This window comes from Thunnus thynnus, chromosome 11 (assembly GCF_963924715.1).
Source record: "Thunnus thynnus chromosome 11, fThuThy2.1, whole genome shotgun sequence".
In the NCBI taxonomy this organism is placed as follows: Eukaryota; Metazoa; Chordata; class Actinopteri; order Scombriformes; family Scombridae; genus Thunnus; species Thunnus thynnus.
This window is the reverse complement of record NC_089527.1, coordinates 33726412-33740418: the sequence shown is the minus strand read 5'-3', so window position 1 is coordinate 33740418 and position 14007 is coordinate 33726412. Positions and strand designations below refer to the sequence as shown.

The 14007-nt window shown below is 39.8% G+C and overlaps 1 protein-coding gene across 1 annotated transcript in view; it reads right to left on the bottom strand.

Moving 5' to 3' along the window:
* Positions 1–434, bottom strand: part of LOC137193257 (TGF-beta receptor type-2-like) — a 42837-nt gene extending 42403 nt beyond the window's left edge. Inside the window, exon 1 of the mRNA XM_067604580.1 lies at positions 153–434. The gene's annotated coding sequence lies outside the window, so the exon portion shown is untranslated. The remainder of the gene's footprint in view (positions 1–152) is intronic.
* Between the last annotated feature and the right edge of the window lie 13573 nt (positions 435–14007).

The window sequence follows — 14007 nt, the reverse complement described above, 5'->3', positions numbered from 1 at the left end:
AAGTTAATTACAGAGTTATAATTAAAATAACAGTTCGGTTATATTTGTATTCATTATCTATACAGTACTATAATACTACAGGGTAGAACAAACTAGAAACATTAAACAGACAACATGGAGACAGAGTAGTTTTAGCATTGGTGTTAGCTTACACGAGCTAGCTGACCCTGGTCATTTCAGCCATAGATGTATTTATAAGAGCTGGATACCGGACCAAAAATGGTGCCCATTCAGTCCAATAACAATTGCTCAGCTGGTGCATACACCAAAAAAGTTTCTAGCTTCTGGGTTTACTTCTGCGTTGTGCGGCCCACTGAATATGCACAGTAGTGTTTCCCCTGCTGGCTCCGCCCGGGAGTTCCTGCTCTGCCCATAGACTTTACATTGTGGTGACGTCAGGGATTTTAAAATTGCTTTTTCGGCTCAAGGAAAGTTGTACAAATATAAAACCTCCATGGATCAAAAATTCATAAAACTAAGAGCCATAATTGACCTTGTTTGCAGTTCGAGGTGTCCTGTCAACACTTTTACAAACGTCTCTTTTACTATGGTGGTGTATGGGGAAAATACTTGTTGGGCTGCAGGGGGATGTTTTGCTGCAATACCGCAAGTGGCCACTGGGAAAAACTGGCTGCATGGCTGAGTGGCTATCTTATAATACATCCATGATATCAGCTGACAAAGGTCATTGCCTAGAAATGAGAAGCTGTTTACTTATGTACGAATTCAGAGACCCATTGTTTCAAAAATTATGACAATGTCTGATGATAAATCCATCGCTATTATCATTGTAAACTGCATACAGTATATGTTCTGCCAAAGTGAGAGAGAGTGGCAAAGCAACAGTATCAACAACCCAGTCTCACCTCAAAATGTATAATAGCTATGTTGGTCCACAGTGCAAAATGTATTAGTTTTATAATAACAGCTCCAAAATTGTGACAGGCTTACGTTTTTTTTTTTTTGCCTGTTCTTTTCTGTTGGCCCGTGTCCACGTCACGTGACTGTCAAGTTTCTGTCTGCGAAAACGAACAAAATGGGTGCCATTTCTTTTATCCTTAGTGAAAAATGCAATATTTTAGGACAGTTCCAGCATTAAATGCAATTTGATAACATTTCTAGCAAGAAATGGGCATTTTATTTTCATAATCTTTGTTCAGTGAATGTATATGATGTTTAGTTTGTTAGTTATTATGAAGGTTGCTTCAGGTCTCACCAAAAAATTGTTGAAATGCAATGTTTTCTATCATTGCCATGGACCCTGCTGCTGCTTGCATTTGAAATCCAGAATTTTAAGCTTTGCAATTGGCTGACTGGAGGACTTGCCGCCCGGAAGTATTTCCTCACTGTCAATGTGTTAAGGTTTTCTTTTAATGATATCTTCAACATTTCTTAACACAAAACACAAAAGTGTCCTTGATAAGTTAACAGTGCAATAGGTTTATCTTAAGGCCATTAATTTAAATTATAAAAAACCCATAGACTTTAGAGTGGAGAAATATATTGAATTTGAAATCCAGAATATGAAGCTTTATGATTGGCTGACCAGGTATTGGTATTGGTATGACCGGAAGTATTTTTCTCACTGTCAACGTGTCAAGGTTTTATTTTAATTATATCTTTAACATTTCTCAACACAAAAACGCAAAGGTGTCCTTGATAACTCAACAATATGATAGGTTAATGTTAAGGGGATGGTAAACACATTTGTGTAATCAGATATTAAATATCTAATTGTTAAATGGGTGAAAATTAATTTTAACCATATTTTACCCATAACTGACAGTGCTCCCAGTTGTTGACTACACTCTCATTATAGCTAAGGTCAAGAGCTCTCTATAACAGTTGGTCCAATGTCTAAAGCCCCTTTTGTTGCTGAATTATAAGCCTTCAAACATGCACCGAAGTCATGGTTCAAAGGTCAGTACTGACATATGTTACACTTCAGGTCAAGACCTTTTGAACCATGTGTTTGGTTTAGCTCTACAAAAAGTTTAAATTTTCTCATTTCATGGACAAAAGCCATCTCAGGCCTAGTTTTAGAGAGCACTTTGAAGGCCCAAGATATAAAATGAAAGTTTTTGTTTGTTTGTTTGTTTGTTTGTTTTTTTCTTTTTAAGTGGAAATAGTGACCAAAATGAGGCACCTTTAGAGATTACAATACTGCTGAATCTAGTACATAACTATAAGCTTGGAGGAAGGCCTGAAGTGCTTGGGTTAGGGTTAGGATTAGGGTTAGGGCTGAAAACACCAACCCATTCTCATTTCCAGGTCATCAAATTCCAACACATGCATAGGTTACTATTTAGAGATTTTTTGTATCTTTATGATTCTTGGGATTTTATGTCAGCATGACATACAGTAGCCCATTCAATCGCTGTTCATCTGTTTCATTAGCCAATGCAAGCAAAGAATGTGTCTTGGTGTTTGCTCCCAAAAACACACAACACAGAAGAATAAAAATAGACAGAAGTAAGGTAATAACAATAATAATAATAATAATTATAATAATAATAACAATAATAATAATAATGAAAATAACAAAGTAATGTTAAAATTAAATTGAAAATTTCTATTTACAGAATGGAATAGTAGTAGTTTTGGAATGGGATAAACATTTGAAATAAAATATAAACTGTACAAAAGAAATACGGACTGCGCTCTGGACAAAGAAATGAAATGTATGAAATATATGAAGGTGACAAGAGAAAAAATTAAACTTGATGCGTGTAATTAAATTATGCAACAGTGGAGGTTGAATGCAAAGTCCTGTTGAAATATATGAAAGTGACAAGTGCAGGTTTTAATTGGGTGATGTGAAACGTAAAGTCCAGCTTGATAACCCCATCTTCAATTTGGTACTGATGCGCACGCACATGCGCGTGCACACACACACACACACACACACACACACACACACACACACACAATGGTGGAGTGCTTTATTAGATGACGTGGCTCAATATTCACTGAGGAAGACTATTTCTTAAGAAAGATGATTTCATATTAAATATCCTCAGCCACATATTCTTGGAAATATAAAATTAAATGAGCAACTTCACATTTTACAATCACAGGTTATAACAAGCCTTTTCTTAACACAGATGGATTTGATTGCAGTGTACGGCAGCTATTTGAAAGGGAATGAAGCCCACTGACGGCAGACAACCCAAAACAGTAGTCGAACGCACCACATCAGCCCACAATACAATGCTCTTCCGTAGCCTTTTGCTATCAAAACCTGACAAAAAAAATTTATTTCTCAGAATCAAGAGAGAAATAATTTAAATGGATGGCCTTAAGATAAACCTATTGCACTGTTAACTTATCAAGGACACTTTTGTGTTTTGTGTTAAGAAATGTTGAAGATATCATTAAAAGAAAACCTTAACACATTGACAGTGAGGAAATACTTCCGGGTGGCAAGTCCTCCAGTCAGCCAATTGCAAAGCTTAAAATTCTGGATTTCAAATTCAATTCATTTCTGCACTCTAAAATCTGTTGTTTTTATTGAAATAACATCATCAAATAGTTACATAAAATAACACAAATAACATCACAGCTCACATAACGACACAATGCAAAGGTTTCAGCAACAGCAGGGTCCATAGTTACCACCATAGCAACGATAGAAAACATTGCATTCCTACAATTTTGTGGTGAGTCCTGAAACAACTTTCGTAATAACTAACAAACTTAACATCATAAATATTCACTGAACAAAGATAATGAAAATAAAATGCACATTTCTCACTAGAAATGTCATTATAACGCATCTAATGCCGAAACTATCCTAAAATATTGCATTTTCCACTGAGAATAAAAGAAATGGCAGCCATTTTGTTTGTTTTCTCAGACAGAAACTTGATAGTCATGTGACGTGGACACAGGCCAATGGAAAAGAATAGGCAAAAAAACGTAAGCATGTCACAATTTTATAGCCGATATTGTGAAACAAATACATTTTGCACTGTGGACCAATGTAGCTATTATACATTCTGATGTGAGACTGGGTTGGTATGTATAATAATATAATATATCTTTATACTGTATAAGTTTTATTCTTATTATATTACTGTATATACTGTTTTATACTATAAAAATTAATTTATTTTATGTAATTCTGCATTTTGTTAAAACTAATTTATTAATTAGTTTCTATAGTTCTGTTAATTATATTTTACATAATATATGTTATATATAATAATTAATCAATGAAGTTATATTTAATTTAATTTTTTTTTACAACTTACTCCTACAAAAATTACCTGAGTCATAAGTAGGAAAATGAGTACATACATACACTAGATTATACAACATAAGATGACAGCGGACATATAATATGTAATCATCATACATTGTTTTCATTGCTCATGATTTTTTCTTACATAACCAGTTCATATTATTATTATTATGATTGCACGCTAATTCTTTATCCATGATTTGCCTTTCTATGTTTTTGCAACACAGATGAACTTGCATTGCATGCCAATGAAGCAAAGTGAAATTGAAATTGAGAGAGCGAGAGAGAGAGACGGTGACCACTAACAGGTTTATTCCAGCTCATTAGTCAGATTATGATGAAACAACAGTGATATATGGGATCAGTGAACTCCGGCCAAAAGCTTCACACAGCCACACACACTGATACATTTATACTGTTTGTTTCTTTTTTAAAAAACAAAACAAAACAAAAACAAACTTTATTGCCTTTTCAGTCCATTCATTTTCAAGATTCAAGATTCAAGATTTAGTTTATTGTCATTTTCTTGTGCATTTGCACACACAAAAAATGAAATGCTGTTTCTTCCAACCCACAGCAATGCAACAACAATAGAAAGGATGACGATGTACTGTATATCTAAAAATTCCCTTTAAAAAATGATAGAAACATACAAATCCCAAGAGAAAAAACAAAACAAAACAAAAAGAGAATGAGCAGTTAGCAGCACAGTGCATTAAAGTGCATTTAGAGAGAAAAGTACATGTCTCAGTTTGATGTAGACAGCTCTTGCATGTCAACGAGTGACCAGCACCGATGGGAGTTATATAATCCATGTTTCCAGAGAACATTTTATATGTCTTGTCACAAGCTCCACCATCGAATCAAACCTCTAATGTTATTCTGTCACGGCTGATTACTTAATAATTTGTCATCACGAAATGGCTAGCCTATGGAGAGGTGGAAAGTTTTAAATTCCCTGGCTATAACCAATATTTTTATATTAACAATGGATCACATAACTATGTGTATGTGAAAGGTGTTGCTCCTAGTTATGAACCCACAGAGAATTATCACCTGACTCGGCAGCTCCTCTGAGCTCTACAGAGCTTCACAGCGTCTTCTGGCTCATTGTTCTAATTTCCTTGCTTTGATTCAGTTTCATTGTTCTCATGGTGTCATTTCCAGCAGTAACAGGCATTGAAAAACTCTAAAAACACACTGGACACTATCTGCTCCGCATCAAACAGCAGACCAAGTTAGAGGCTAGCTGGTGAATATAGTGGAGCATTTAGCAGCTAAAGATCCATATATTTCTCTCAGGTGTTGGTGGAGATCAAAAACAGAGCAAAAAGGAGAGTGGATATTACATTCATCAGGTGACCAGAAACACAACCCCAATTGAATGAATCAGTGTAAAGTTAGCCATTTTGGGAAATTAGCTCATTTGCTTTCTTGTCAAGAGTTACAGGAGAAGACTGATACCACTCTCAAGTCAGGAGACGGTTAGCTTTAGCTTAGCATTAAGAAAGGAAACAGGTAACCCTTAACCTGGCTCTGTCCAAAGTTCAAAAATACACCTATAGTGCCAGCACCTCTAATGCCCACTAATTAACATGTTATTTCTGTAAGTTTAGTCTGTAGTGACTTCTTGCCTTTGTGTGAGGTTACCAGCTTCTCCTCCACTGTATTTCAGAGGGAAATGTTGATCCACTACATACATATAGGTGACAGCTGTACAGTAGTTACTGCAGTTACTTGTATTTGTAGATTCACTTTTTACATTCAAAACTCACAATGACCACATAGAATATGATGCATCTTTCTTTATTGTCAAAATCCTCTTGTAAAAACGGAAATATACAGATACAGCACAAAAACAAATGCGTAGCTACATGTTAGAATAAAAAGAATTGAGGTCTCATAAAATCAAACTACATAAAAATCTACCTTAAAGCCGATGGGTTTAGTGGGAATGAACTAGTGAGTATACATCTCTTTGCAACATTATTATTCAGTTACTCATTTTTTTGTCATAAAAATGAGAAAAAAATCAAAGTGTAAGTCTAGAGAAATTACACTTTTCTTCTGAATTTAAATGATTGTAAATGTGATTATTCCAACGGGTACTTTTTTTTATTCACAAATGTTTTTCTCAAAGATATATGTTTACTCACTCATGATTTGATCAGATTTCATAAACACAAAAAGATGTTTCAAATGTAACATTAATCTGCCTTAATTTAATTTACTCTGATTATTTTCTTTTTCTCCTTTATTATCCTGTCCTTTCTATTTCATACAACTTAACATTCCCCTGTGTAATGCTTATGTCGTGTATCACAGAATATGTTGGGAAAATGTATCTCCAGTGAAAAATGACAGAGAGAAGAAGTTAGCGAACTCAGATGGCCTCTTTAGCAGAAAGGTGAACTTATGTCTGCACTTGAGCAGCTCCCTGTATACACATAAGTACTACTGGCACCACCTTTAGGCAATAACAGGTAACAACACAGCGCCTTCATTTTCACCATACCCCAATGGCTGTCATGCAACTCTGATAATAACCTGCTTTGTAGCTTTTCTGGGGTGACCACCCTGAAACCCCAGAGAGAACACAATCATCCTCTATTGTGAGTTCAAACCTTCGTTTCACATATGGTTGTTGAACCACCTCTGTTAAATACTTTGACATGACACCCTGAACACTGGGTTTGGTTTTGGAAATCTGTAATCTGGTATTGTCAGTCTGGATAATGCATCAGCATTTTCGTGCTGCTTAAATTGGTTTGTGCTGAATGTCATAGGTATATACAGCTAAAATCAGGGACCATCTCTGCATCCTCACTGAGGCTAAGAGAGGCACTCTTGGACCTAAGATCTTCACCAGTGGTTTGTTGACTGTTACTAGAGTAAACTTACGACCAAATACTCATGATATTTCATCACAATACATCTTCTATCTGAGAGTATTTTTCTCAGCCTTTGCATCCTAGAAGCAAAAGTTATGTTTTTCACTGCCATCAGGCATCTAGTGGGAGATCACTGCACCTATTCCTACTGGTGAAGCATCACACGCTAGTATGAGTGGTAGATCTGGGTTGTAAGGAAGGAAGCTGTTTTTTAGCTTCCTCAAACGCTTTCTGGCACAATGCTGACCACTTCCAATCAGCATTTTTCTGCAGTAAATCTGTCATAGGTGCTATCAGGGTCGAAAGGTTAGGGATGAACTTTACATAGTAACTCACTAGTGAAAGAAAAGACTTGAGTTCATTGTTAGTAGTGGGGAAATTAGCAATGAAAAATTAGCAAAAGGTGAATTTCCTCTGCATCATGACATGTCCCAAGCATGACACACTATGCTGGAGGAAGGCACATTTTTCTTTGTTAACCCTGAGGTTGTCTCTTTAGCTCTTCTTCCAGGTTTTTCATGTGTGTTTCTGTGTCCTGTCCTGTGATCAAGATGTCATCCAAATAACAAATTATACCATCTATGCCCTGGAGAACTTGATCCATTGGCTTTTGAAATATCGCAGGTGCACTTGCCACACCGCAAGGGAGTCTGTTTGCTTGATACAGCCCTCTATGCGTGTTTATGGTTAAGTACTGTTTCGAGCTCTCCTCTACTTGTTGATAGGCTTGTGACAAATCAAGCTTAGTGAATTTCTTACAATTTGCTAGGTTTGTGAACAGGTGTTTTGGTATGGGGTAATGATCTACCTCAAGCCATGGGTTGATAGACACCTTAGAGTCCCCACATATCCTCACTGTCTGATCTACCTTAGGGATGTTGACAGTTGGTGTGGTCCATTCACTGTAATTACAGGTGAAAAAACCACATCAGCCTCCATTTTGCTTAGCTGGGCTTCCACTGCCTCCCTTAGTGCATAATTTGCTATTATTATTACTAGTCATTTCTCTTGTATTATTATCATTGTTATTGTTATTATTGTTGTGTTGGTACTGGTAGGAGTGGGTTTGGCTATTAGTAATAATTCATAATTATCATAGATTCATAATTATCATAGATAATTATGAATTATGAAACCAAGAGATTATTAATATCAATTAATAATTCGGGCACCAACTGTTAAAGAACCTCACATATGGGACACAACTGTCAGATCTGTGAGGAACACAGTTGGTTATTAGCAATAATTAATAATTATCAGAGATAATTATTAATTGCAAAAATTAATAGAATTATTAATGTGAATTAATAATTACGGGGCACCACCCGGAAATCGGGACGAATAACAAAACAAAGTAGTCTCATAAAAGAGTTCACCTTTAATGTTAATGTTATCAACATTCACAGGTGAACACAGAAGGTATGAATTCGAGCTCTGACTCCCTCAATCAGCCACTTTTAACAATATATAAAAACAAAAAGATAACAGACTTCTCTTTAAGATATAACAGTAATTATTAAACTTAGCAAAATTAACAAATTTAAAAAAAGCTTAACAAATGCTCTGTTCAATAAACCACTGTTCTAAAATCTAATCCTACTTAAGCAAACATATAAACAACAGCTATGTACAGTGTTAAACACATGCAGGTGAATGCATGTGTGTGTGAGAGAGACAAGATGGCGACGGGATCTGACGTGATGACGTCGAGGGCTTAGACATGGACGTGACTATGGGAGGAAGTCAAGTCATGTGAGAACCAAATGGCGGAAGTGACGGCGGTGTCTTGGTTAGACAATAGCAAGATGGTGCCGCCTGGTGGTCGGCGTCCTGCGCTCACCCAATTCCATGTAAAACACACGTGTCTGATGGTCAGATAACGAGGGATGTGTCCCACGTTATCTGACCATCAGATGCGTAAAAAGATATGTGTGTGTGTGTGTGTATGTGTGTGTGTGTGTGTGTATGTGGTAGTATGCACGCGTGTGTGGGTTAGGCGAACGAGAGGAAAGAAAGAAGGGGGAAAGCGACCGGGGGAGAGAGAAACGGTTCCTTTGTCCAAAGAGAGCACGCGTACAGACGGCAGTCTGTAACACACATCGTCTGCTTTCTGGTCGACAAAGCAACTTACTTTCTCACTCACGGTGGCACAAACACAGCAGTAGTCCCGAGCAGGACAAACACAAAATAGTCTAGCGTGGTGAACACAACTAAACAGGCAGCACACTTCAAATACTCCTTGGAGTAAAGCAGAACACAGGGACTCGGTGGTTCGTCAATTCACACAACAAAGAAAATGATAGCAAAGCTTAAAAGCTAAATGCTAACAACAGCACTGAAGCTGAAAATAACAAAATCTAACACTGTCTCTGCCCAGACCTCTTACTTGGTCACTTTAGAAAGCAAGCAGGGTGTGTGTGTTAAGTACGGTCCAGCTCGGTTCCTCGGCTCCGATGATGACGGGGCCATCCTCGCGCTGTCAGCGGGTTTCACAGCAAGCTGATCCTCAGCGGCGTTCCTGAGGAGACAGCAGAGTGGACTCAGTTGAAGAAGAGTGGGGCAGAGAGGTTATCTACGTCTTCATGAAGAAATCCTTTGCTTCCTTCTGCAGCAGCAGTCTCTCTCAGATCTGGTAATTGTGTTTGGTTGAACACAGGGCGAAGTCTCATCTTGTCTGGCGAGGGGAGAGTCTTCCAGTCGGTGGGGGAAAAGCATGTGCACGGGGTTACCTCCAGTAAACTGGCTCATGGAGGCAGCGAAGCTTCCCCCAGCTCAGTCACAATGGAAGGCGTGTTTTTCTGGGTGTCTCCAGCTTTTAAAGGTGCGGTGATGTCACGGTTGTGTCACCATGATTTCCTCTGTGCAGGAGCGTCTCTGCCAATGAAATACTATTTGTTGAGACCATTTCCGGTTAGCACATATGTGTGAAATGAACAGTGCATGTTGGGATATGGAGTCCGAAATGGACTCCCTTTGTTTCCTGAGTGCCATTTCTGGCTATCAGGCTTTGGAACTTGCATGCAGGCCTGCCTTTGTCTTATGGAGTATGAGGCCCAACAGTTATTATGTTTCTCTGTGTCTCTCTCCCCCCTCTCCTCCTCCCTCCTCCTTTGTCTCTCAAAAAAACGGTCAAGGCAGATGGCCGCCCACCTAAGGCCTGGTTCTGCTTGAGGTTTCTTCCCGTTAAAGGGGAGCTTTTCCTTGCCACTGTTGCCAAGTGCTTGCTTATGAGGGAATAGTTGAGTTTCTGTAAATTAAAGGGTACGGTCTTGACCTGCTCTATGTAAAAAGTGAGATAACTTTTGTTATGGTTTGGCGCTATTTAAATAAAACTGAATTGAAAAATTGGATTGAATTGAATTGAATTAAATAAGGCACAGAACCTGGTTTGCAAAACTTAGGAATAGCCACTTGTGCTACATGGAGTTTGGCTTTGATCTCTGTCACCTTCCCTAGACTGGGCTGAAACACCTCTGGGTACCTGTCACATAACTCCTCCACATTCTCAGGTGCTACTCTGTTTACAGAAGACCAATCCAGTCTTAACTTCTTGATTCAGTTTCTTCTCAGTAATGCTGGACCATTACCTTTGACCACAAGCAAGTTAAGTGTGTAACTGTTCCCATTGCACTTCACTGTCACAGAAATTCTCCCTCTCATTCTAAGTTTACTGTAGGTTTCCAGCACACAATTTGTAGGCATTAGCTTTACCTTCTTAAACCTATGTTTGTACAGCTTTTACAGATACTGCTGCTCCTGTGTCTACTTCCATTTTTAGCTGTTTCTCATTACCCTTACATATACATAGTAGGGTTTCTCAATATCTGCATCACTCTCAGAACAAGTGTCCTCACCCTCAGTCTCTATAAAAAACAGTTTAACCCCTGTGATGTTGCCTACCTAGTACTCAGTGACAAAGTCTGGTGCTGGTTGAGTCTTTGCTGTCTTTGCCTCTGTCGCTCTGGCATGACAGGCTGGGTGGCAGACTCTGGGTGAGAAGACATCCTCAGGTGGGTTGCCGGGAACTGGCCTCTACCACTGGTATTTCCTTCCTTTACTCTGGTCGCTGTCATCCTCCTGGGCTGTAACAACCAGATGCTGGGTCCACTTGGTCTGCTTATCTTTTCTCCCTTCAGGTCGCGAACGGCAAGCCTTGGCGATGTTTCCTTTCTTCTTACGTGCCTGCCATTCCACCTCCTTAAATTGACAGTCCCCTGGCTTGTGTCCTTTTTTGGCGCTGCCGCCTTCGAAATGGCGTTAGCCTTGAACATTCTTTTTGGTCACTTCTTGTGTGTCAAATAGCGAGAGGCACTGCACTTCAGTTTGACATGTTTATTGAGCCACTGCAGAACACAAGTTATTTTACTTGTACTCTTCACAGGTCTCTCTAACTTCCTTAGTATCAGATAATCCCTGGACTCCCCTGACATGTGTTTCGTGTCAACCCAGGATTCACAACATAGCTGTACTATTAGTAAAGATGCCCACTCCTACATACATCCTTGACACCTCCCCCTTTTTTTCTAATCTCTCCTTTCGTCACAAAACCTGAGGAATATTATCAACCCTGAACATCATTCTGTCCCAATTACAACTCTCTAACACATTAACTCTTTTCTAGCATAAACTAAGTAACTTTGACATTAGGTTTTAATAGTACTTTTTTTTCTTCAACAACTATCTGCCCTTACCGCAAATACAACCTCTACAGAGCTAACTTTTCAATGGGCTACCAGACTCTTCCCAGCCTAGTGTTTGCCAGTCCATAGGGAGTCTGTTTTAGTTGTTGTGGTGAGTTCAGAGTTTGCTCACAGTCACTGACTGGGCTTGGTTGAGTCAGACTTACATATTTCAGTCTTTTGAGGGAGAGCCTGTAAATGTCGACAGTTCCCCCTCTTGTCCCCCCCTGCTAGGGAGTGGACCACATACAATCATTGAGTGATGCTCTGCTGCTGTACCACCGATGGAGAAGTCCACCGTTTCAGAGTCAAGTTTCACCAGGACTGCTGCCAGGCTGCCCTACAGCTTTGGTTGAAATAAAAGGCCTGCCACTCTTTCTCTGCAGTGTCCTTCTATTGGATGAGAAACAGGTCTGGCCATTTAGGTTTCAAGTTACAGTACAGAGTTGGCAGTGTTGTGTGAATTTTCCTGCCCATCAGAAGCTCCATTGGCCTCATCCCGGTTGATGTCATAGGTGTGCTTCGGAAGCTCAGGAGGGCCAGCAATGAATCCTTCTGCTGCAGGATTCTTTTTGTGGTCTGCACAGCCTGTTCTGCCAGTCCATTCCTGGATGGGTGGTGTGGGCTGGATGTGATGTGTTGAAAGTTGTACTCCTGACTTGAAGTTTTCACATGAAAACTGTGGTCCGTTGTCTGAGCAGACTGTATCAGGGATCCTATAACTAGCCTTCCACTCCCCACCACTTGGTCTGCTGTGGTAACAGGTAATTCCAGTATCTCAAGATAGCAGGAGTAATAATCAGAAACTATTAAATAGTCCTTCCCTTTGTGTTCACACAAGTCCATCCCAACCCTCTGCCATGGTCTGTCTGGTAAAGGGGTTGGGTTTAGTGGTTCTGTGCTCTCTTATTTTCACAACAGAACTCACATCTCTCCAGTCTTTGTTTCAAATCAGCTGATAGGCCTAGCCACCACACCGCTTGTGCCCTCTCTCTACATTTGGATGTAGGCCCTGGTGCCCCTCATGGATTTTGCTTATAGCTCCTCTCAGTGATCGAGGTATAACTATGTGGCTTCTCACAGTGACTAACCCACCAGTCTCTGAGAGCTCACCTCTGTAGTGGTAATAGTCTCTTGCTGAGGGGTGTAGATGGCTAGTGTAGTCTGGCCATCCATTTTTTACCAGGTTTACTACTGCTTGGAGTTCAATGTCAGATTTTGTTGCTCTCCTGATCTCATCCAGCTTCCGCCTGTATGCAGGTAAAGTGCTTATAATGGAGTTAACATAATGGCTGACATCAGCCTCTGTGTTGCTGTCCATGGTGCTGCCAGCTGGACTCCGGGACAGCGTGTCTGCCACCACCAGTGTCTTGCCAGGTGCATACTCAGCTGCGGCATTAAACTCATCAGCCTGAGGAGCAATCTTTGGCACTTGATTGGCACTGTGTCCAGGTCTTTGGTGTTGATTAAGGGAACTAGGGGTTTGTGGTAAGTTATCAGATTGAAACGATCCATGCCACTCAGATATTTGCCAAACTGTTCGCTTGTCCAGACTCCTGCCAAGCACTCTTTTTCAATGTGTGCATAGCGTGTCTCTGCACTTGTGAGCTTTCTTGAGCAGTAAGCAATGGGTTTACAATAATTCTCATGTTGTTGGAGAAACACTCCTAACTCATAGCTGCTTGCATCTGCTGATACCGCTGTTGGTCTGTTTGGGTCATAATATGCCAGCTGTGGTGCTCATTAGGGCTTGTTTCAGGCTCTGGAAGGCTCTCTCGTGTGGTTGGTCCCAGGGCCATGCACTGCTGGTCTAAAGGAGATCATAGAGTGGCCCCCTGATGGTTGCCAGGTGAGGTATGTACTTCCCTACATAGTTAGTCTGTCCCAGAGCTCATTTCAGCCCTTTTATGTTTGTTGGGGCTGGCAGGTCTGCTTTCGCCTTGACTTTCTCTGGATCTGGCTGTACACCTCTCTCATTCACCACATGTCCCGGGAAGGTGTAGCTGCTGTTGTCTGAAGTGACATTTGTCTTTGTTCAACTTTAATCCAGCTCTCTCTGTCCTCTCCAGAACTTTCTCCAGGTGCACATCATGCATGCTGGATCTATGGACAATTATATATGTATACCTCCATCCCGTCAAGGCCAGACGGTACTTCAAGCATTTTCCTTTGGAAGATTGCTGGTGATATGCTT